Below are 24965 nucleotides of genomic sequence, written 5' to 3' on the forward strand. Positions count from 1 at the left end.
CCAGGGACTAACAATGAACAGAACTGTGAGCAAAGGGTATTGAACCCCTTCTCCTAGGGATGACGTGGGGAAATAGGCAGGTTTGCTGTGGAGGAATGACCATGTTACCAGAGACCTGATATCTCGGGCTGTGGAGAAGGTGCTACATTTGACACCCTTTTGGCAAGAGGGAGCACAAAGAGCGAGGCCTTAACTTGGGCCTCCTTCATTCACATCAGTGACAAAACTCCCATTGACTTCAGTGGGAACAAGACTGGTCCCTTGATGAGCATCTTACCTTGGACAAGGTGACAGTCCGTTGTTCCTTGTGTGAAACACAATGCACCTGTGCTCTGTTATCTGCACCGGTTTGTTTTCAGGTGCAATTCAAGGGATTGTTTTTGACTGATAAAGTATTAAGGCCCTTACCCTCAAAGATATTTAGGTACCTAACTTCCATGGGAGTTAGGTGTAGAAGTCTGCTCAGGTCTCATTTTAAAGCCTGACTCATATCTGAACCTGAGCTGAGCACAGCCAACCTGAACCTGACTTCAGTCTGGCCAGTCCTATTCAGACCAGATGCACCCCAAACCTGATACCTGCAGTCGGGCCCTGTCGGATAGCAAGGCTCTAGTTAGGCACCTAAATAGCTTTGAGGATCTGAGCCTAAATGCTTTGAGTCCTGGATACCTTTGAAACCTCTGTTCTCCTCAGGTGATACCAGCGCAGATGAAAACACTTGAGTTAATAGCCCCTTGATTTAAAAAAGAGAGGCCTTTGTCACTGGAACTTGCCTTGTCTCACCCCACTTATTTCAACAGACCCCAAGTATGACGTTCAGGGTATGCTGCAGGTTGATCTAGTCACTAAGGCGCTTGAGAAGTATATACATGGGGGCTGAAAGTTCTTATTCCTGACAGACTGGAAAGGTGAGTTTCCAGTTGATCACACTTTATTTTATAAGTTTTGGGAGGGAGAGGTTTATTGCACATGTGCCTAGGGCAGGGGTGGCCAAACTGTGGCTTGTGAGCCACATGCGGCTATTTTACAGTTAAAGTGTGGCTCACAGAGCCCCCCAAATTCCCCCCCATTCTCCACCTACTAGACTGGGGGCAGGGAGCTCAGGGCTTCTGCCTTGCAGCAGGGTGGTGGGGCTAGGTCTTGCCCAGCAGGGAGGATAGGTCTCGTGGCTTCAACCTCATGGGGCATGCCTTCTGGGGCTCAGGGTTTCAGCAGGAGCGGGGCTGAAGCACCCAGCCAAGACAGGTACCTCCCATGGGGCTGAAGCCCCAACACCCTCCTTTCTACAGGGCTGAAGCCCCGAGCCCTGGCAGGCGCACCCGGCTCTTGATCTTCTGAAGGTTGTTGTATGTGGCTCAAAGGGTCAGTAAATTTGGCCATCCTTGGCCTAGAGCCTAGAATAAGTGCATTTTATAAACTGAAATAGATAAATATAAATAAGGGAGATGGGCCTTAACCAGAACCCAAGCTCCAAACCCCTTTATGGACTATGGATCTTCATAACTGGAGTCCTCCTCCAATCTCTTCATTAAATTTTACTGCAGGTTGTTTTTCTTGTTGTTTTGCAGAGTCTAAATACCTTGGAAGTTCCTTAGATACTGTACATGCAATTCAGTTCAATGATGTTTCAGTGGCAAGACAAACTTCATGAGTGCTGCCCAAGTGTGAAAGAGAGAGACCCCTCTCAGGTATCTGTCTGGTCTGCCCAGTATGGGCCTTCACAGTGTCTGGTATATGATCTTCTGTGAATTACTGCTCTAGTGACAGGTTGTCCTGTAGTGATGCCATCTCTCTCCTTGTTTGCAAGGCTGGGCTATTCTCTTTCTGAGTGTATCTAATAGAACGGTCTATGTTCAGATAATATGGTGAGGGGCACAGTATCAGAATTTAGACAGAACAGAAATAGAACAGGATGCACAGGGTTTCCCTCATCACATCTGTGTGAAAATTCATTCCTGATCATCTGGGGACACATATTTCTCACCCTCCCTTTTATACCTTTAGCTTCTGGTCCTTGCTTCTGTACCAGGTACACTGTCTGCAGTACCTTTGCACTCTGGTGTGCCAGGTCTGTGTAGGGATCTGTAGCTGTTTAACTTGTGCGAGATTTGTCCTTCTCAGCGACTCATCTCTGGATGTTGAAATGCAGCCAGATTTTCAAACGTGGTCACAGACTGAGCCTCCCAGAGAGACCCAGTGACCGCTTACAGAAACGTAGGCCCCAATCTCTTCAACAGTCGTCAGTGCGTTTGGTAATTTGCAGATAGTCCCTTAGCTGGGTAGGCTGGAGGCGGGGGCGAGCTGCAGGGCTGGGTTTCTGCTGCATTATTGCAGAAGGGAGGAGCTAAGGGGGAGAGCCCTCAGGGCTCCCTGCGGCCGATCGTTTGCACCAAAGGGGTTGTGCTCCCTTTTCTGCTCGTGTCAAAGCAGGGAAGCTGCTCTGATGGCCATGGGTCCCTGGGGGCGGGGGGGAAACATTGCACAGAGCGGATCATTTTACACATACAAAACCACCAAGGCGGGGAGAGAAAAGGGAGCCGGTCAGGTCTGGGGTTTCTATTGCTGTTGCTAAAAGGGAGGAGCCCTTTATATTTGCAGCTGGTACTTTGCAGACTGTCGCTGCGTGGGTTTGTTGTGGTGCCCCCGTCCTCCTCCCCCCCCCCGGGGTGTTTGCATAGACTGATGTAGTTAGCCCAGGTTCCTTGCCAGGTCCGGTTAGTCTGGGAGTGCTGCTGAGCCGGAAGGGAGGGGCAGAGAGATGATGTGGCTCCCTTGTGCAGCTGGTAGTTCGCAGACGGTCCCTTAGCAGGTGGGGCTGGCTTTCTGCTGCTGTTGATGGTGAGAAGGACTGAAATCTCAGCTGCCCTCTTGCAGGTAGGGAACAACATCTTTTCATCTCTCCCCTCAGCCTGAGCAAAGGGGGATGATCAGCAGCAGCCATTCCATGCATCAGTAGAGTGAGGATTTCAGAGGAGAAGCTCCAAAGGGCTGGCTGCCTTTAATAGATCCCACTGTTTCCTGGGGTAGTGGCTGAAATATGCAATATTATCATTTCTTGTGCAAGAAGAGGTGAGAGGGATCTGGACTAGGAGAAGTGGAGGAGATTGAGGGAGGGGATATTGTTCTATCTGGAGCGTGGATGTTCCCTTTGCTCAGTGGATGTGTTTTCTCCCATGCGTGTTGTTTTTAGCTTCTACTGAGTTACTGGAGAAAACGGGCCAAAATTGCGATCAGACTATTAGATCATGTGGAACAGAATCTGATATCTCATTCCATGGCAGCATGCACTGGGTCAAAAGGACCTGGTGGAACAAGGTGCATTTAAAACAAAACAAAAAAATCAAGCCCCAAACAAAAGGAAAAAGAGAGGGAGGGAGAATCTGTGTGTGTTCCCTAACATTTGGTTGTAAGATCCTGACTGTAGGAGGGGAAGCATCCCTGTGGATCTTTGGGTGTTGGAAAGGGGCTGGAATTCTTTTCAGCTGGGTAAGTTAGGTAGAAAAACCTCAAAGTGCTGACAGAACATATTAATATCTCCTGTTAAAACCCTCCTTGTACAATGTGGCTGTGGCTGTCACTTATACACATGCCCACTTTTCTTAATGAGTTTATTGGAGGCGCTCTGATGGCAACTTCTGTGACCTCTTGCTACTCCTTATCCTAGTGCCACGTTTACCACTCTTACCTCTACTTTTCTTTTCCATAGAGTGGTGATGATAATAGTAACACTTATAGAGCTTTTCAGCCACAGATTCCAAAACACTTGCTAAAGGCATGGGAGCAATGTTATCACAGATGGAGAAACTGAGGTATAGCCAGGTAAAGGGACTTCTCTGAAATCACACAATAAAGTCAATGATAGAGCCAGGAATAGAGCTCCATTCTCTTGACTCCCAATCTGAGTCCCTGTACGTTGAAGGGTGCTGCCTCCTTCCCTTGATGGGAAATAAAATATCATACTGCCTCCACTGTATCATTCTATGGCTTGTTGTCAGTTTCCCACATCATCAGGGCTTCAAAATCCTCCTTCCTGGAGCTGTGCCTTGTGATATTGGAAATGCCAGGAAACGCTTCATGCTGGCAATAAAAAGACTATTCTACCTCATTTCACATAAAAACACTGGGCACTGAGAAACTGATGACTCCAGCTGAAAGTACCTATGGGGTTGGGATGATCTAGTGCTCTGGCCGAGCTGCTCGCTCATGGCTTATGACTTCATCTAAAGCCATCCACAGATACATAATGTCGCTGTCTCCCTTGCTTGCTACCTCATTCAGTGTAAGGAATGGCTATGTAGCAGTGTGTATTTATAATATATGGTCATTTGCTAATAGATTATTCTTGAGGAGGAACAGCCTTGTCTGGCCAAGGTTTTGTCTGTGTGGGTATCTTCTTTTAACTGTTTGGTGAAAATCTCACTGAATGATCAATGCCCCTGTGTTCTTACATTCCAGACAGTTCCAGCAGGGAATGATGTTAGTGTCTAGATACAGGTTCTCCCTGCAAACTTGGCAATTCCACTCTGGGGGACAGGGGGCAAGTGAGGGAGGATTCTACCTAAAATAAAGCTCAGAGAACAAGTAAGCATGAATAGTACCATCCCCCAGGGACTCAGCTGAGGAAGTTATTCCCCTCCTCGAAACATGCAGGGGCTGAATGATTATGTTCCACTCCAGACGAGGCTGAATATCTGTGGGGGTTGACTGATTCCTAGGTATGTGTTGTGTGGCATGAGAAGTGCTGTGGAAAAGTGCATAGAGAAAATACAGGAAAAAGAGTCAGACCAGAGCAGAAGGCTGTACAATGGACAGTTACAGCCCACGCAATCATGGGGTGGGGACAGGGAGAGCCCTGCTGGTCCATTGCTATCCTGACGCTCCTCCGGCTAACATGTCTAAACTGGCATAATAAAGGGGTGGAAGAGTGGGTGAGTGGACATGAGGAAATCTCTCAGGAAGGAACTGTCTTAACTTGGTCCAACATACATCCTCCTGCAAAGCAATGCAAAAATCCAACACTTTGTGGTCTCATCGGCAGCCAACACCCACTCTTTCAGCCTCTCTGCAATTTTGATTCTCTGCCTTGTTTATATAGCAACATCTTGGCCTTCCTGTGACTACAGTGTAACCATATCTGAATGCATGTAAACCCTTCATTTTACATAATAAAACTTGACACTTTGGTAGCATGTTCTCATCTTCAAAGATTGTTACAAACATTAACTAATTAATCCCCAGTTCAGGCGTCACCAACACCTGGAAGCATACCAAGATCCTGCAATGAGAGATTGTAATAACAGCTCTGGTGATCATTGTTAGTTATTATGTATGCAGAGCCAGAGGTGTGCACGGTGCTTTACAGACAAATAAAACATGACAGGTTTTTGTTCCAGGAGCTTCCAGTTTCAGTTAAACTAAACCAGAGTTGAGACTGTCTTCCCCCCTCTCATAGAAGGAGGGATTGTCGGTGAATATTATTCCATTTCTTCTAGAAAACACATCCCTCTTTAAATTATGCTGTTTTAACAAAGATAGAGACAACTTTCTAACACCCACAACTGAATTTAATTGATATTAAACTCATTAACTCTTATGAAAATATCAGTATTCTTGTGGTGTAAGAGCTAGTTATTCCATATGAGTGATATAAACAATATTGCATTCTACATTCATCAATCTTGCCTTCCTAAAAGCAGCGCTTCTTTATGTTAAACATATTTACAGCAATTAAACTAGTGTCTTGTATCTCCACTTTGAGGAAAACATTGCATCACTTATGAGAGAGGCCTGAGGAGAAGCAGGTTTGATTTTAGATTATTACAAGACTGAGATTCACGTTTGTTCTAAGTTGTTCGTAATTCCCCAGTTTCATAGATTCATAGATATTAAGGTCAGAAGGGACCATTATGATCATCTAGTCTGACCTCCTGCACCAATGCAGGCCATAGAATCTCTCCTACCCACTCCACGATAAACCTCACACCTATGTCTGAGCTATTGAAGTCCTCAAATCATAGTTTAAAGACTTCAAGGTGCAGAGAATCCTCCAGCAAGTGACCCGGGCCCCATGCTATAGAGGAAGGCGAAAAAACCCCAGGGCCTCTTCCAATCTGCCCTGGAGTTCAAAAAGTCTAGAATAAGTTTACCTGTTTACCAGTTTGCCATTTGATAAATGAAGAAATAGCCTGGAATCCATTGCTTGTTAAGCTCTGTGGGAATAATGTTTTCAGTTGAAAGGTCTAGAAGGTATTTGGGGAGTGGAAAGTGGGTCTGATAATGGAATGTGGAATCCATCAGGACTAAGGACCAGATTTGTAAAGGCATTTAGGTGCCTTGAGGTCCAGGTAGGCACCCAGTGTGATTTTCAAAGGTATCTAGATGCCCATTTCTGTGTTAAACCAATGGGAGTTTGGTGCCTAGGTGCTTTTAAAAATCTCACCAGGGTGCCTAAATACCTTTTAAAAATCTAGCCCTGAGTCATCAGTTCACATGTAGCTCTGATTAGTAGTTTGACAGTGACAAAATACTGTTAGCAGGTGGTAACATTATTTATTAGTTTACAACTGAATCCCTCCTCTAGCTAATTATGCCTGAAGGAACACTTACTCTGTATTTCAGTAGCTCCTAGAGGCCCCATTGTGCTAGGTGCTGTGCGTAAACGTAGCAAAGGACAAGCTCTTCAGAGCAGAATCTAAAGAGACAAGACACACAGAGTGGGAGAGGAACAGAGCCACAAAAGTGAAGTGGCAGGTTATTGGCAGAGCCAGGATTAGACTCCAGGTCTCCTCACTCCCAGTCCAGTGCTCTAGCTCCTAAATCACATTGCCTCCCCTGTGTAACTGGTAGTTACACAGACCTGTGATCACTCTTACTCATCCTCCTGTGTTTCTCACGCTCAGTTGCTGTGTCTCATCTTAGTCTACACACAAACATTGTACTACTTTAACTGCATGGGTATAGTTAAAGCCAAACAATCCCCCTAGTATGGATGCAATTATATCTGTGCTTATTCCCCTTCCCTTATGGGAATAAGTGTTACTGGTATAAGCACCTTTATACTGGAATAACTTCTTCTCACCCCATCCAAATAATTATATGGGCATAAAATCTGTGTGTGGATCTTAAATCAGACTCCAAGTCCTTCAGGATAGGGATAGTTAGCACAGCACCTGGCACAGTCCCAGCTGGGGCCTCAGAGTGCTACCACTGTACAATTTACTACTAATAAAAAGTGCCCCTCTAAGTGCCTGACCTTGCCGCTCTCGTAGACTATCCCAAGGCAGTCCTCTGCTATGCAGCACATAAATGTGTATTATCCTTGTGCTGAACATACAGAGAAATCCTTCAAACAAAAGCCAACATCAGTGTGACATTAAAGGGCTGGTGGGGCAGAGGCAGGAGCCAAGAATGTCAGGCTGAGGCAGATATTGGAGGCTGCCGCAATGGACATGATTGAAGCAATGAAGGAAGGGCACAGCAGCATCACAGAGGGAATTTCCCTGCCCTAGATACGGGTGGCAGGGTTCCGGCCAAAAGCTGCCTCTTCTCTTATGTGGGTTCGGTTGGTTGTAGGGAGATTGAAGTGCTCTAAACTGCCTGGATGAGAGAGGACAATATAACCCCATGGGCTGCTCCTCTACTGACCATCAGCCACCAAATGCTTTGTCTTGTCAGTCTTATGACCAAGGCATGATCTCCAGTGGGTGACCCTCATGGTGCAATTTGTAGGAATGGCCCGAAGTTTGGATATTTATGCAGTTCTCTCAGACCTTGGGTTCAAAATCTCAGACTCCTTTTGAGAGATTTCTAGATTTTTCTGCCTCCAGCTGGGTTGGGAATCCACTGAGAGCAACATTTCATGGGGTGTGCCAGTGCTTCAGCTTCTGTTTTCGATCAGAACCTGAGAGGGCAGAGCTGGGTGGGAGGGAAATATAATGTCAGGAAGGGAGGAAATAAACAAACTTTTTGAACTGCAATGTGAGTGTGGGTTTGTGCTTTGGGCAGTTCTTATTAGATGTGTAACAGAATGCTAGGTGCTTAGAGCTGACTCAGCACTCTGGTCACCGTGGGTATGTCCACACTGCAACTAAACACAACAGTTGGCCCACGTCCGCTGGCTTGAGCTGTAAAATTGCAGTATAGATGTTTGAGTGCAGGCTAGAGCCTGGGCTCTGGGACCCGGTGAGGAGAGGGTGTCCTACAGCCTGAGCTTCAGCCCAAGCCTGACCATCTACACCTCAATTTTACAGCCCCACAAGCCTGAGTCAGCTGACCCAGGCCAGTTGTGGGTGTTTAATTGCAGCGTAGACATACCCTGAGGTACTAGCTATCTATCCCTTGGAGTGGATTTAATTGGGGGAATGGGTGCTCAATGGCTTAAGTAGGCAGGAAGCTGACAGCTAATGAGAACAATCAGCCGGGAACAGTTAAAAGACAGGGAGGAAGGCAATGCAATGAGGAAGGCTGGCAGGGGCTAGGGAATAAGGATCCCAGGATGGTGAGATCTTGTACTCTCTGCCCGGAAGGGAGAAGTTGATTTCTAATTGTATGTTGCTGCACAAGACTGTCCTGATGACCTGGTGGAGAGGACCCAATAAATAACGGTGGTGTTCATGAAAGCAGAAGCATCCAGTGGGTTTGTGGGATACAAAGGGCAGAAAAGGGAGCCTGTTACACCATTGTTGAGGACTTGTGTTTTGTTGTTCTGTTCTCTTATCTTAAACAATCATTAAGCTGATTAATCCAGGATACTGTACAGTTACTGAGTGGATTCTATCAAATTTACTTGTTCTTTCTCTCCCCCTGCCCCAACACCGCCCCAAGGTCTTTCTTTTCTGTTCTCTTCATGTTCTTTCCTCACATCCTTTTATGTTAAGGATCAAAAAATGAGTGAATAAAATGTTCGGTTACTTGCATTTTTAAAACTTTACTACCTTTTTCTTGAGGTGTGTCCTTTCAAATCAGTCCAGCCCCAGTGGAGACAGTTGCAGTCACTGGATGTTTCTACTAACATGATCTGCAGGGAAATTCTTATATGTTGAAATGTCTGGCATAGTTGTTCAGTTTCAGAATTAACTCGCCATTGCAATTGCACCTCCCAAAAACTGCTGCTTCGTTCTCTCTGGCTGCAGACTCGGGGCACTGCTATCTCAGTGAATCACAATCAGGAGTTTTTCTTCACAATCAAAAGGGCTGGAGGTGAAATCCCGGCCACACTGAAATTCAGCAGGAGTTTTACCATTGGCTTCAATGAGGCCAGGAGTTCACCCTTATTTTGGTGGTAGTATTTTTTTTTTAAAGGAAAACTTAAATTTTGCAGAAAACTGCAGAGATGCAAAAACTCTTCTGAGAGACTCACTATAAGGCTGTGTTTCCATCCTGTGCCTCTCCCTACGTCCTACTCATGCAGCAGCATTTCACAGGGGGTGGGTGGGGATGGAGAGGAACTGAAGCACAGAAAGGTGGCTTGACTGGCTCAAGACTACCTGGTGAGTCGGTGGCAAGGATGAGGCTAACCTCAGGAATTCCTGGCTCCCAGACCAGTGCGCTGAACACTAAAAGGTGCTAACAAAAAGTGACCCAAAAAGCATTTTCAGCCTTGTGTGTCTGTTTGGTTTAGAAAAAGAAAAGGAGTACTTGTGGCACCTTAGAGACTAACAAATTTATTTGAGCATAAGCTTTCGTGAGCTACAGCTCACTTCATCAGATGCATTCAGTGGGGAGATTTATATACATAGAGAACATGAAACAATGGGTGTTACCATGCACACTGTAACCAGAGTGATAAGGTAAGGTGAGCTATTACCAGCAGGTTTCATAGTAGCAGCCATGTTAGTCTGTATTCGCAAAAAGAAAAGGAGTACTTGTGGCACCTTAGAGACTAACAAATTTATTAGAGCATAAGCTTTCATGAGCTGATTACCAGCAGGAGAGCGGGTGGGGGAAAAAACCCTTTTGTAGTGATAATCAAGGTTGGCCATTACAAGCAGTTGACAAGAACGTCTGAGGAACGGGGGGGGGGGGGGGGGGGGGAGGGAATAAACATGGGGAAGTAGTTTTACTTTGTGTAATGACCCATCCACTCCTAGTCTTTATTCAAGCTTAAGATAATTGTATCCAGTTTGCAAATTAATTCCAATTCAGCAGTCTCTCCTTGTAGTCTGTTTTTGAAGTTTTTTTGTTGAAGTATTGCCACTTTTAGGTCTGTAATTGAGTGACCAAAGGGACTGAAGTGTTCTCCGACTGGTTTTTGAATGTTATAATTCTTGATGTCTGATTTATGTCCATTTATTCTTTTACGTAGAAACCGTCCAGTTTGGCCGATGTACATGGCAGAGGTGCATTGCTGGCACGTGATGGCATATATCACATTGGTAGATGTGCAGGTGAAGGAGCCTCTGATAGTGTGGCTGATGTGATTAGGCCATATGATGGTGTCCCCTGAATAGATATGTGGACAGAGTTGGCAACGGGCTTTGTTGCAAGGATAGGTTCCTGGGTTAGTGGTTCTGTTGTGTGGTGTGAGGTTGCTGGTGAGTATTTGCTTCAGGTTGGGGGGCTGTCTGTAAGCAAGGACTGGCCTGTTTCCCAAGATCTGTGTGAGCGATGGATCATCCTTCAGGATAGGTTGTAGATCCTTGATGATACGTTGGAGAGATTTTAGTTGGGGGCTGAAGGTGATGGCTAGTGACATTCTGTTATTTTCTTTGTTGGGCCTGTCCTGTAGTAGGTAACTTCTGGGTACTCTTCTGGCTCTGTCAATCTGTTTTTTCACATCAGCAGGTGGGTATTGTAGTTGTAAGAATGCTTGATAGAGATCTTGTAGGTGTTTGTCTCTGTCTCAGGGGTTGGAGCAAATGCGGTTGTCTGTAGACAATGGATCGTGTGGTCTGGATGAAAGCTGGAGGCATGTAGGTAGGCATAGTGGTCAGTAGGTTTCCGGTATAGGGTGGTGTTTATGTGACCATCACTTATTAGCATCGTAGTGTCCAGGAAGTGGATCTCTTGTGTGGACTGGTCCAGGGTGAGATTGATGGTGGGATGGAAATTGTTGAAATCATGGTGGAATTCCTCAAGGGCTTCTTTTCCATGGGTCCAGACAATGAAGATGTCATCAATGTAGCGCAAGTAAAGTAGGGGCATTAGGGGATGAGAGCTGAGGAAGTGTTGTTCTAAGTCAGCCATAAAAATGTTGGCATACTGTGGGGCCATGCGGGTACCCATAGCAGTGCCTCTGATTTGAAGGTATACATTGTCCCCAAATGTGAAATAGTTATGGGTGAGGACAAAGTCACAAAGTTCAGCCACCAAGTTTGCCGTGACATTATCGGGGATACTGTTTCTGACGGCTTGTAGTCCATCTTTGTGTGGAATGTTGGTGTAGAGGGCTTCTACATCCATAGTGGCTAGGATGGTGTTTTCAGGAAGATCACAGATGGATTGTAGTTTCCTCAGGAAGTCAGTGGTGTCTCAAAGATAGCTGGGAGTGCTGATAGCGTAGGGCCTGAGGAGGGAGTCTACTTAGCCAGACAATCCTGCTATCACGGTGCCAATGCCTGAGATGATGGGGCGGTCAGGATTTCCAGGTTTATGGATCTTGGGTAGCAGATAGAATACCCCTGGTCGGGGTTCTTGGGGTGTGTCTGTGCGGATTTGTTCTTGTGCTTTTTCAGGGAGTTTCTTGAGCAAATGGTGTAGTTTCTTTTGGTAGCCCTCAGTGGGATCAGAGAGAATGGCTCGTAGAAAGTGGTGTTGGAGAGCTGCCTAGCCTCTTGTTCATATTCTGACCTATTCATGATGACGACAGTACCTCCTTTAAGAAAAGGAGTACTTGTGGCACCTTAGAGACTAACAAATTTATTAGAGCATAAGCTTTCGTGAGCTACAGCTCACTTCATCGGATGCATTTGGTGGAAAAAACAGAGGAGAGATTTATATACACACACACAGAGAACATGAAACAATGGGTTTATCATACACACTGTAAGGAGAGTGATCACTTAAGATAAGCCATCACCAGCAGCAGGGGGGGGGAAGGAGGAAAACCTTTCATGGTGACAAGCAGGTAGGCTAATTCCAGCAGTTAACAAGAATATCAGAGGAACAGTGGGGGGTGGGGTGGGAGGGAGAAATACCATGGGGAAATAGTTTTATTTTGTGTAATGACTCATCCATTCCCAGTCTCTATTCAAGCCTAAGTTAATTGTATCCAGTTTGCAAATTAATTCCAATTCAGCAGTCTCTCGTTGGAGTCTGTTTTTGAAGCTTTTTTGTTGAAGTATAGCCACTCTTAGGTCTGTGATCGAGTGACCAGAGAGATTGAAGTGTTCTCCAACTGGTTTTTGAATGTTATAATTCTTGACGTCTGATTTGTGTCCATTCATTCTTTTACGTAGAGACTGTCCAGTTTGGCCAATGTACATGGCAGAGGGGCATTGCTGGCACATGATGGCATATATCACATTGGTAGATGCACAGGTGAACGAGCCTCTGATGGTGTGGCTGATGTGATTAGGCCCTATGATGGTATCCCCTGAATAGATATGTGGACAGAGTTGGCAACGGGCTTTGTTGCAAGGATAGGTTCCTGGGTTAGTGGTTCTGTTGTGTGGTGTGTGGTTGCTGGTGAGTATTTGCTTCAGATTGGGGGGCTGTCTGTAAGCAAGGACTGGTCTGTCTCCCAAGATCTGAGAGAGCGATGGCTCGTCCTTCAGGATAGGTTGTAGATCCTTGATGATGCGTTGGAGGGGTTTTAGTTGGGGGCTGAAGGTGATGGCTAGTGGCGTTCTGTTGTTTTCTTTGTTGGGCCTGTCCTGTAGTAGGTGACTTCTGGGTACTCTTCTGGCTCTGTCAATCTGTTTCTTCACTTCAGCAGGTGGGTACTGTAGTTGTAGGAATGCATGATAGAGATCTTGTAGGTGTTTGTCTCTGTCTGAGGGGTTGGAGCAAATGCGGTTATATCGTAGCGCTTGGCTGTAGACAATGGATCGAGTGGTATGATCTGGATGAAAGCTAGAGGCATGTAGGTAGGAATAGCGGTCAGTAGGTTTCCGATATAGGGTGGTGTTTATGTGACCATCGCTTATTAGCACCGTAGTGTCCAGGAAGTGGATCTCTTGTGTGGACTGGTCCAGGCTGAGGTTGATGGTGGGATGGAAATTGTTGAAATCATGGTGGAATTCCTCAAGAGCTTCTTTTCCATGGGTCCAGATGATGAAGATGTCATCAATGTAGCGCAAGTAGAGTAGGGGCATTAGGGAATGAGAGCTGAGGAAGCGTTGTTCTAAATCAGCCATAAAAATGTTGGCATACTGTGGGGCCATGCGGGTACCCATCGCAGTGCCGCTGATTTGAAGGTATACATTGTCACCAAATGTGAAATAGTTATGGGTCAGGACAAAGTCACAAAGTTCTGCCACCAGGTTAGCCGTGACAGTATCGGGGATACTGTTCCTGACGGCTTGTAGTCCATCTTTGTGTGGAATGTTGGTGTAGAGGGCTTCTACATCCATAGTGGCTAGGATGGTGTTTTTAGGAAGATCACCAATGGACTGTAGTTTCCTCAGGAAATCGGTGGTGTCTCGAAGATAGCTGGGAGTGCTGGTAACGAAGGGCCTGAGGAGGGAGTCTACATAGCCAGACAATCCTGCTGTCAGGGTGCCAATGCCTGAGATGATGGGGCGTCCAGGATTTCCAGGTTTATGGATCTTGGGTAGCAGATAGAATACCCCAGGTCCTGGCTCCAGGGGTGTGTCTGTGCGGATTTGTTCTTGTGCTTTTTCAGGGAGTTTCTTGAGCAAATGCGCACAGACACACCCCTGGAGCCAGGACCTGGGGTATTCTATCTGCTACCCAAGATCCATAAACCTGGAAATCCTGGACGCCCCATCATCTCAGGCATTGGCACCCTGACAGCAGGATTGTCTGGCTATGTAGACTCCCTCCTCAGGCCCTTCGTTACCAGCACTCCCAGCTATCTTCGAGACACCACCGATTTCCTGAGGAAACTACAGTCCATTGGTGATCTTCCTAAAAACACCATCCTAGCCACTATGGATGTAGAAGCCCTCTACACCAACATTCCACACAAAGATGGACTACAAGCCGTCAGGAACAGTATCCCCGATACTGTCACGGCTAACCTGGTGGCAGAACTTTGTGACTTTGTCCTGACCCATAACTATTTCACATTTGGTGACAATGTATACCTTCAAATCAGCGGCACTGCGATGGGTACCCGCATGGCCCCACAGTATGCCAACATTTTTATGGCTGACTTAGAACAACGCTTCCTCAGCTCTCGTTCCCTAATGCCCCTACTCTACTTGCGCTACATTGATGACATCTTCATCATCTGGACCCATGGAAAAGAAGCTCTTGAGGAATTCCACCATGATTTCAACAATTTCCATCCCACCATCAACCTCAGCCTGGACCAGTCCACACAAGAGATCCACTTCCTGGACACTACGGTGCTAATAAGCGATGGTCACATAAACACCACCCTATATCGGAAACCTACTGACCGCTATTCCTACCTACATGCCTCTAGCTTTCATCCAGATCATACCACTCGATCCATTGTCTACAGCCAAGCGCTACGATATAACCGCATTTGCTCCAACCCCTCAGACAGAGACAAACACCTACAAGATCTCTATCATGCATTCCTACAACTACAGTACCCACCTGCTGAAGTGAAGAAACAGATTGACAGAGCCAGAAGAGTACCCAGAAGTCACCTACTACAGGACAGGCCCAACAAAGAAAACAACAGAACGCCACTAGCCATCACCTTCAGCCCCCAACTAAAACCCCTCCAACGCATCATCAAGGATCTACAACCTATCCTGAAGGACGAGCCATCGCTCTCTCAGATCTTGGGAGACAGACCAGTCCTTGCTTACAGACAGCCCCCCAATCTGAAGCAAATACTCACCAGCAACCACACACCACACAACAGAACCACTAACCCAGGAACCTATCCTTGCAACAAAGCCCGTTGCCAACTCTGTCCACATATCTATTCAGGGGATACCATCATAGGGCCTAATCACATCAGCCACACCATCAGAGGCTCGTTCACCTGTGCATCTACCAATGTGATATATGCCATCATGTGCCAGCAATGCCCCTCTGCCATGTACATTGGCCAAACTGGACAGTCTCTACGTAAAAGAATGAATGGACACAAATCAGACGTCAAGAATTATAACATTCAAAAACCAGTTGGAGAACACTTCAATCTCTCTGGTCACTCGATCACAGACCTAAGAGTGGCTATACTTCAACAAAAAGCTTCAAAAACAGACTCCAACGAGAGACTGCTGAATTGGAATTAATTTGCAAACTGGATACAATTAACTTAGGCTTGAATAGAGACTGGGAATGGATGAGTCATTACACAAAGTAAAACTATTTCCCCATGGTATTTCTCCCTCCCACCCCACCCCCCACTGTTCCTCTGATATTCTTGTTAACTGCTGGAATTAGCCTACCTGCTTGTCACCATGAAAGGTTTTCCTCCTTTCCCCCCCTGCTGCTGGTGATGGCTTATCTTAAGTGATCACTCTCCTTACAGTGTGTATGATAAACCCATTGTTTCATGTTCTCTGTGTGTGTGTATATAAATCTCTCCTCTGTTTTTTCCACCAAATGCATCCGATGAAGTGAGCTGTAGCTCACGAAAGCTTATGCTCTAATAAATTTGTTAGTCTCTAAAGTGCCACAAGTACTCCTTTTCTTTTTGCGAATACAGACTAACACGGCTGCTACTCTGAAACCAGTACCTCCTTTGTCAGCCTTTTTAGGAGTCTCAGTCAGTCCCCAAATCTGGGCAGACTCCACGAATTATAAATGTTTGTTTTAACACCAAGTAGCTGAAGATCATTTCTCCCTTCTCTTGCTTTCCAAAATGTGAGTTCAGGGTGCTAAGATAGCCCATGTTGCTAAAATATGAACAAAGTGAGCAAGGCAGGGAGAGCAGCTCTAGGCTTGGTTGGTGCTTCGGATATTGTCAATTGCAATGAGAGAGAGAGGCCAAAGCTGCATCATTTGCCCTAGACCCAGGGATGCTGGAACGGTTTTTATAGTGGAGGTGCTGAGAGACATTGAAACAAACTGTAAACCCTGTATATAATGGGAAATTACTTCAAGCCAGGGGGTGCAGCCGCACCCATAGTTCCAGCACCTATCTCTAGACCTGAGCTTCCCCAAAGTCTGAGGGCATTTGGAGCTGGAATTTGGGTTTAGACTCCGCTCTGGTTTTCACATGGGAAGCCATCTAATCCTGATCTTGGGTCCTGGCAGATTATAAAGTCTTTCAGTTCCCTTTGTCCCATTTTGATCCCACTGTGGGAAGCAGAGAGAGCAGCTCTGTCTTCCAGGGTTAATGGGACTAACCTGTGTAACTGGATTTCTGTAACTCTGTGTCAGGGATGGGCCTGAGGCCTATGTATATGTGTGATAATGGGGCATACTCCAGATAAATCCTAGGGACCAGGAGCACCCAAGGTTTATTTTTACTGGTTTGAGTTTTGTCCAATGCCACATCTGTTTGTGTGTGGGAAAGAGTTCAAAATGCTCTGGTGTCAGGTGCTTGGCCTGCTGCCTGGGTAAAAAGAAACATCCTGTCCAGAGGACGCACAGCTCACCCTTTACTTAGTCAGTGACAGAAATGTATTGCCCACGAGGAATATGAATAGCAAGTGTGGCAGTGCTGGTGCATTTGGAGACACAGCTGCATCTCAAGGCATCCCTACCCCATTTATCCCCTGCGGGGAGGGGGGATTCCACACCATGGCCCACCGAGGGTGATCAAAGAACAAATGTGAAAAATCAGAATGGGGGTTATAGGCGTCGAAATAAGACAAAGCCCTGAATATCGAGACTGTCTCTATAAAATCGGGACATCGGGTCATCCTAGGCATACCAGAGCTCCAAAGAAATTTAGTTCCTACCTTACTGGGCACTGGCCATCTCTGTAGGCAGTTCCCATCATTAATAGATGGCTGTATAGGACTGAAGGGAGTGGGATTTGGGGGAATAGCTTTCCTAAACAATGTGAAAACACCTTTGTCACCTCCTCCTCCCCCCAACCTCACAGGCCTTCTCTGAGTCTCTCCTTTCTTTATATGTCTCTCTGTTAGTCTTTTGCCTGATGCCCTTTGTGTTTCTTCAGACTAAACTCCTATGAAGTGGGGGGTGGGCAGAGGGGTGTGGGGAGTGGTTCATTGAAGTGGCTGGATTGTAGTCTGCAGTGGGGAGGAAGGGCTGTGAGATTGCAGTTGCATTCTGGCTGGAGAAGGGCTGCAGACCAAACCAAATGTCCACTGTACTCTGAAAAAGCTAGGCCCATAGCCAAATGCAAGTTTATGGCAGTACTCTGTTTTAGTGTCCATATAGTGTGTGGATTCTGAATTTCAAGACCCTAAATATGAAGAAACTGCCTGATGACACTGTTGAGCATTTTGAAATATCAGGACTTACTACCACCCCTTCCTGATTCACAAGCTGAGTGACAGTGAAACCCCTTTCATTGAATTTCAATTCTTTTTAATGAAAACTTCAAACTAATATTTTCTTATGGAACATAATTAGCAAGGAAGCACATATGTTGTGTCTGTATTAGCAGTGTACCTTGCTTGCACGCCCCCTCATCCTCCCCTAACCGAGACACAAGGCTTATTTTTCATGTACTCTGAGCCTGCCACTTAAATTCTTACATATTCACTCTTGAGAATTAAATTTTCAAATGTTGGTCAGTTATAGACACTAACAGGATATAAACCAAACACATGGTCATCTGTTTTTCTTCATGCACCTTGGTCCAGGAATATGAAATGGTATATGCAGGGACTTGTACATTGAAACCACCTTCGTGAAGAATGACCGCGGCCCTGGTGGAATCACTGAGATCACCCTGAAACCAGAGACTCTTGAGACTGGGTTGTTAGCCTCCACGTATGCAGCTTGCTGGTGGAAGACATTGTAAACATAAACAGCAACCCAGGAGGCACAAGTACAAGAGATCCACAAAGAAGAAATGAAATAAAGGATTTCTGCAGATGCAAGGGTCACAGGGAAGCCATTAGTAAGAAGCTAATGCTGTGCATTGATCCTTAAGACCCCCCCTCCACCCCCCACAACATAAGCCTCCACAGACAATAGTAAATGTTGTCAGTGGTAGAGTGGCACCACCATGAGTCAATGTAGATGACAAAGGTACAATTGGAATTCACCAAATGCAAGAATTTGAATGTAGCTGTCCCACAGGGTTCTATGACACAATATCAAGGTTAGTATAGACATTGGCAGTGACAGCAAAGTTGGTCAGGTTGGTCCAACAAAGATAGTTAACGCTCGTTTATTTAAGAGTGATGGGCCTACAAGCAAGTTCACGAGAGGTTGACATCAAGAATATTTTGTCACACAACAAAATGTTTACTGACTCTGGTGACATGAGGATTGCCAAGGCTAAGGAAGCAGATGTTAATAGACATACTACACAAAAAGTCACCTACACAGTCATTGACAGTTCTGGAGTTCATTGGGTAGTACAGAGGTCAGCAAGTGGTATCATCAAGGACTTTGTGACCAATTTCAGAGTTTACCCCGTACACAAGCGAGCAGTAGGTGATGTATATCTTATCTTTGACACGTACCAAGACTTCAGCACAAAGTGTGTCCCAAGAACTAGCAGAACCTCAGAAGCAAGCAGAGTGGATTAGTTGAGTAAAGTACACAGCTGCCTCCACAGAAAGTTGTCTTGATGGTAACTGACAATAAGAAACAGTTGATTGACATCATTTGTACAGAATTAATTCAAGACAAGAAGCTTCACCAATAATACATTCCAAAGCACAAGCCAGTCATCACAGTCAGGGACAATACTCCAGTTTAAATCAACTGGGGAGGTGGGGTGATCAACCAACAAGATGCGGCCTCCTCACATGAAGAGCTTGACTGCATCACTGTCCAACAAATGGTGATGGTTGCAAAAGAGAAACTGGTGGGAATATCAGTATTATCAGATGACACCCACATATTTGTCTTACTCTTGCACCATTGCCTTGAATGGGGCCTAACATCTTTAGTGATTATGGGTGCACCAAGAGAGAGCTGTAATAAGCATCCATGCTATTGTGGAGCAACACCACAACATTGTACCAGGACTGTTAGATGCCCATATACTTTCAGCCTGATACAGTAGCTTCCTATTTTGTCCTTCACAAAGGCACTGTGTTGAAGAGTCTACCAGCTGGATACACCCTTTTTCTGCAAGTGACATCAGTGCAGCAATGCCTACTGTCATCGAACAGGCAATCAAATTCCTGGCTGCAGGCTATGGACAATCAAATTGTGCCACCGTGTCAGAAGTACTGCCAAAATCATGGGCAGCAAATATTGGCAAAGGTACCACGTCAGCACCAACGCTCAGCTCCTTACCACCTATAACTGAAGCACTTACAGAAAATGTAAAATTAGCACATCTTCAGGCAAGTGTGTAGAAAAGTGTTTCGGATCTAAACCCCCCCACCTCCCACCCCACTTGACCCACTGCAGCATTTGGTTAACATTATTATAATGATTTTGTTGAATATATATATTGTTGAATATTGTTGAATATTTTTCACATTAAAAAGAGTAGCCACTGTATCAAATGAAAGTGAGGTCCGTGCTATACCCCAAGCCTCCTCTTCATACATCACTATCATTAAAATATGTATTGTTAATGATTGAAATTGCAAATGTTAAATACTTGCATTTCCTGTATTAGAGCTTTTCCACCTTGATTTTGTATGCCCCAAATTATGCAAACTCTTACTGATTGGGGGTGGGTGTTTGGTGAGGATGGGGGATGAAAATGCTTAGCAGTGATAGTGTCATCAAGCAGATTCTTAAAGTGTGTGGTCTTGAGATACAGAATCCACAACAGAACCTTGTATGGCCCCAACACAAGGTGGACCGGTGTGGCTGCCGGACTAAGCCTGAGATTTTCTGTGGTTGGCAGAAGCATCTTCCTGAGTCTAGGGTGTAGTGAAGCTTCCCACAGTTGGTGGGGGAGAGGGGTATTATCTACAGTATAATAAGTGGTTTCTAGACTCCAATAAACTACATAATAATTTAATATTGTAACATTGGGGTGAATGGCTTGCTCCGACCCCTCCCTCTCCCAGCCCAGTCCTCACTAACTCAGTAAACTTGCAAAAAGCTACAGCTAGCTCACGAAAGCTTATGCTCTAATAAATTTGTTAGTCTCTAAGGTGCCACAAGTACTCCTTTTCTTTTTGCGAATACAGACTAACACGGCTGCTACTCTGAAATCAGTAAACTTGAAGTGTATTTGTCACCTTCCAGCATTAGAGAGAGGGAGTATTGGATCCCAAAGCACTTAGCTTGCCACTGAATGCAGCCTTCTGTGAGCAGGGCAGTGGCCAACATTTGACAGAACTTGGCAACACAATAACTTTTTGAGCAGGAAGGAGAATGGCATCCATCTGAAATGGGGTGAAACATAGTATCCCAAGTTGGAATGTAGCCCAGAAGGTCCGACTCTTGTGAAAAGTACCAGGAGAGCTTTAATGAGCACAAGTAATTTGGAGGTCAGTATTACACCTCTGATACAGAACACCTCCACGAGCATGGTGTCTCCGAGCAGATGGAGGGGCGCTGGGATCAGTACTGATTCCAGTGCAAGAGTGCCCCTTACTGAATCACCAGGATCAGTCCCTATGCACTGGGGTGGATTTCAAAAGCGCTCAGCTTCCCAACACTGGCTTTTGACAGTCCCCCCCCCCACACACACACACACACAAGATTTCAAGTCGCAGTTGCCCCAAAGCTGCTGTCACCTCCCAGACTCATTGCACTGAGTCTCTTGCTGTCTAGTCTTTGTAGTTCTGATCTTGATTTCCCTTTCAGTGCCAAACGCTCCATTAACCATTATCTCTGGTTCTGTGCTGGGCTTGTTTCCTGCCTCTGACCCTATGACCTTGTAGCCGGTGTGGGACATTCTTTTCTGTCGCACTTGGGCTCTGCCTCAGGATCTCCCGTAGGTGATGGGGGGAGGGCATTCTTGTATAAAATACTTGAGTGGATGCTGAGCTCCCAAAATGGTCTCTAGACTTTGCCTTTGTGACCTTGTGAACCTGGGTCTGAGGTGTCCCAGAGGATGGGCACCTGGGACTGGAAGATCTTCCCGCAAGAGTGCACAGTGATGTCCCAAGTATTAGCATCAGGTTACTCTTCCCCTCTGTCACCTGCAGCTGATTGTGTGAGAAGCCCCTGCCTCAACACTGCAGGGGGCCTAGGGTTAAACACGGCTGCCCACTGTCCTTACAGTGTCTCTGCAAAGGCAGCAAATGGAGATTACTAGGAGGTCTAAGCCAGTCGGTTGCTTTGAATCCATTCCGGATGGAGGTAGGAGAAGACGGAAGGGGAACACAGCCCCAGGAGTGGAGCAGAGAGCAGGACTGCCCTCTGAAGTCAGGGGGCTTACAACAGAGCTGGGAGCCAAGATGCTGGGTGCTAACAGCCTGATGCAGCTCTCACCAGCTTCCAAAGGAGCTGGGTTGGACGCAGAGTAAGGGCTTGTTTAACAGGTCTTTCTGAATAACTCCATGTGCGGACATCTGTATTCCAGGCTAAAGGAATCTTACAAGCTTGATAGTTCACTCCTCTCCCGGGCACCTCCTTGCAATAGAAGAGACAAGTGCGGGTAACCTCAGGGCCTCTTGTCTCAACAGTTTGCATCGCACTGTAGGAAACCATCTCCCTCATCACTCCCTGGCTCTCCCTCTGCAATGACAGGGCTGGAGCTCCCATGTCGCGAGCTGCTGAGTCCTCTGATGCAGCCAAGGCCTGCACTCTGGCAAACTGCCCCGCAGTCCTGCGGCAGATTCTGCTGCAAGCTAAGTGTGCTACAGCATCTTCACTTCAATTTTAAACAAGGAGTTTATAGTGAATCACATGGGAATAAAATCATCACAATAGGGGTGTTAGAGTTATTTGTTCTGATACTCAGTTTCCTTTCCCTTGTCCCAGCATAGTCAGTTTTCAGAGTGATGCAGGTTTCTGTACTGGCAAGGCAGAGCTGTGTTGTGGAAGTTGCCCGGGGATTTGGGCAGTTGAATAGGGGTTTTGGCACCTGAATAGGTGTGAGAGGCAGATTGGGTTTGTGTGAGAACACGTTATCTGAGCAGCTCCATGGGTGACCTGGCTGGTGATGTGTTTGTGACTGTGCCAGCACTACCCCCCTACTGAGCAACATACATATTAAAGGTTTCAGAGTAGCAGCCTTGTTAGTCTGTATTCGCAAAAAGAAAAGGAGTACTTGTGGCACCTTAGAGACTAACAAATTTATTTGAGCATAAGCTTTCGTGGAGCCACAGCTCACTTCATCAGATGAAGTGAGCTGTAGCTCACAAAAGCTTATGCTCAAATAAATTTGTTAGTCTCTAAGGTGCCACAAGTACTCCTTTTCTTTATACATATTAAAATTCCTTTTGTGAGCTGTCTCCCGCACTGGCCCAGATGTAGTGTCCTAGCGTTGGCGCTGCAGAGTATGTGACTTGGCAAGCCTGGCCTCAGATAGTTCCAAGCTGTCCCTGTGTCCAAGGCTCACCTGAGATGAGTAACGGGAGGGGAGTCGAAGCGACTCCTTTGCCCTCTGCTGCAATGTCTTGTCTTTTCTTTCTTTTGTTTCCTTTTCCACTGCAGCATTAATGATGTGGAGCGTGTGCAGGACACAGCTGGGCAGAAGGGGCTGCATCTTGTTACGCTGGCAGCACTTCAGCACATGCTGAGCTAGGCAGGATTTAACCAAATGGGATTGGCAAGGGGGTTGCACAGCTTTCTAATCCTCCCCACCTCCCACATTTCCCATCTGTGAGATTGACACCCTCCTCTTCTCCAGCCCCAGAGTGCCCCTCCCATATCCCCTTGTACAAAGAGGGTCCCTGATGCCAGAAACTGAATATGGACCATCCTAAGGGCTCGCAATGCCTCCCAAGCCCAGAGACCTCAGGTTAGGTTGGGCTGGGCTGACTGCCCCTTAAAGTCACCTGCTCCAACCTGAAGCTTCCCTCACTATTTTCAGGGTTGATTTCTTGCACATTGGCCCACGCCCCTCCATTCCCCCATAATAATCTAGGATATGCCCAGCTCTCTGACCTAATCCATAAGGTGATGCCAGTTCTCCCTGCCAGCCCACTTTTTCTTTCTTTCTTTCTTTTTCTGTGTCTCTCCTGGTGCCTCCGTCTCCTCCCAGCCTGGCCTGTGCACGTGCAAAGACCTGGCCATTTCTGCCCTGACATAAAGAAACCAGTCTATCTCCCGTGTTTTCTCAGTCATGTTAATAGGCTCTGAAACACCTGCAAGTATCTGGGAGCAGCAGCTGACCAGATAGTGCTGTGGCCATGTGATTGGAGGAGAAGCAAAGCAGAGCTCAGCAGCTCTGGCTCTGGCACAAGGAGGGCCTGATCCTGCGAAGTGTTGAATGCCTTTAGGCCCCATGTCCTAAGCGAGCTGGGACCATGCAAGGTAGGAAGCTCACTTTGCCTCTCCCTGCCTACCTAACTGCCTCCTTCTGAGTAACACAATCTGCAGAGGGGACAATCCCAGCATCCTGGCCCCCTGAACGGGATCAGTGAAGAATGTGGAGGAGGAGGACTTAAGGTGCCTGCGGACACATTACAACTTGCTCACCGGGCATTGGCTTGAGATGTGCTGAAAATTCCCAGCCCAATGAACTAACACCTTCCGCCTGATCTCTGATGCCACAGCTGCCCCCAGCATGGCCGTTCCCCCAGGGAAAAGGCTGGCAAATGCATGGTGCCTGCCCATGGGTATGTGGTTAAGGATTTGCTCAGCTGTATATCGTGGAATTCCCCTGGAGTGATCAGGACAGTCTGTATTCTCAGCACACGCCATTAGTATGCTGGGAAGAGGCTGGAACACAGAGTGCTCTTCAGAGCCACATGTCTGCAGCTCTCTGTGTGCCTAGAAGAAGCCATGTTGTTTACCAGTGGAGTCTGTCTTCTGAGTCCCCCCCGAAGGCTGTGTGGGCTGGAGAAAGCTGGCTGATGTGTGCCTCCGAGGGGTCCCCAGCTGGCTGCCTCGTCCAGAGTCTCTAAAAAGAGAAACACACCAGATGCTTTCTCGAAAGGGAGTTTGCTCACCAGGCGTGTTAAGCAGTGAGCAGTTGGGATTACTGAGCAGCTGAAGGGGTGGACAGAATGCAACTGCCTCCCTTGGATTTAGTCTTACTCTGGGGCTGGCTCCCCAGTGCCTGGGAGAATGCAGTGCAATCATTAATGCCCACTGCGCCTTATTGGGATCCAGGAAGTGGACGGGCGAAGCCCACCTACTGCTAAACGATCCCCCCCAGCCTAAGAGGGGGGTCCACAGGACCTGGAAAACCCAATAATTATGGGGGACAACTAATGAATCATAGGGACAGGAGTGCGGTCAAAGGATCAAATGAAGGGAACTGGACGGGGACACCGAGCAGAGAACCCCGGACAGCGCCCACTGCTCCTCAAAGGCATCAAGGGAGCTCAGTGCGCTCAGGGCACTGGTATTAATCTGCCGTCAAGAGAGAGCAGCTCCCCTCCCAGCCCCGGAGGGAAGAATGCCACCTACTGAATCCACTAACGTCTCTCCCTGCAGCACAGTAAAGTAACCCCTAGCACCTACTGGGGCCTTGGCTCAGTGTTGACTCAGAGGGAATATCACCTCCCTGCTGAGTCATTCACACCATTCTCTGCAGCACAGCACCCCCTAACGCCACCCTGGGGCACTGGAGTCAGTACTGACTGAGAGCAGGGTCCCCCTCCCAACACACCATGCCTGCAGCGCTTCACCTCCTAGCACCATGCTGGGCAACCAGGAGTTAGTACTGACTTAGATGGGAGACTGCCAGTACTGGGACACCCTGCACCTCTCCCTGCAGCATAGCTCCCCCT

The 24965-nt window shown here is 46.8% G+C and overlaps 1 protein-coding gene across 5 annotated transcripts in view; it reads left to right on the forward strand.

Moving 5' to 3' along the window:
* The first annotated feature begins 871 nt into the window (after positions 1 to 871).
* TMEM63C (transmembrane protein 63C) overlaps positions 872 to 24965 on the forward strand; it is an 84467-nt gene continuing 60373 nt past the window's right edge. For 2 of the 5 annotated variants that reach the window (XM_043516239.1, XM_043516241.1), the window contains exon 1: positions 2571 to 2874. The gene's annotated coding sequence lies outside the window, so the exon portion shown is untranslated. Of the gene's footprint in view, positions 909 to 2570; positions 2875 to 24965 lie in introns of those variants that run through there. The other 3 variants (XM_038407320.2, XM_038407321.2, XM_043516240.1) reach the window with 2 other exon arrangements.

Source organism: Dermochelys coriacea, chromosome 6 (assembly GCF_009764565.3).
Source record: "Dermochelys coriacea isolate rDerCor1 chromosome 6, rDerCor1.pri.v4, whole genome shotgun sequence".
Lineage (NCBI taxonomy): Eukaryota > Metazoa > Chordata > Testudines > Dermochelyidae > Dermochelys > Dermochelys coriacea.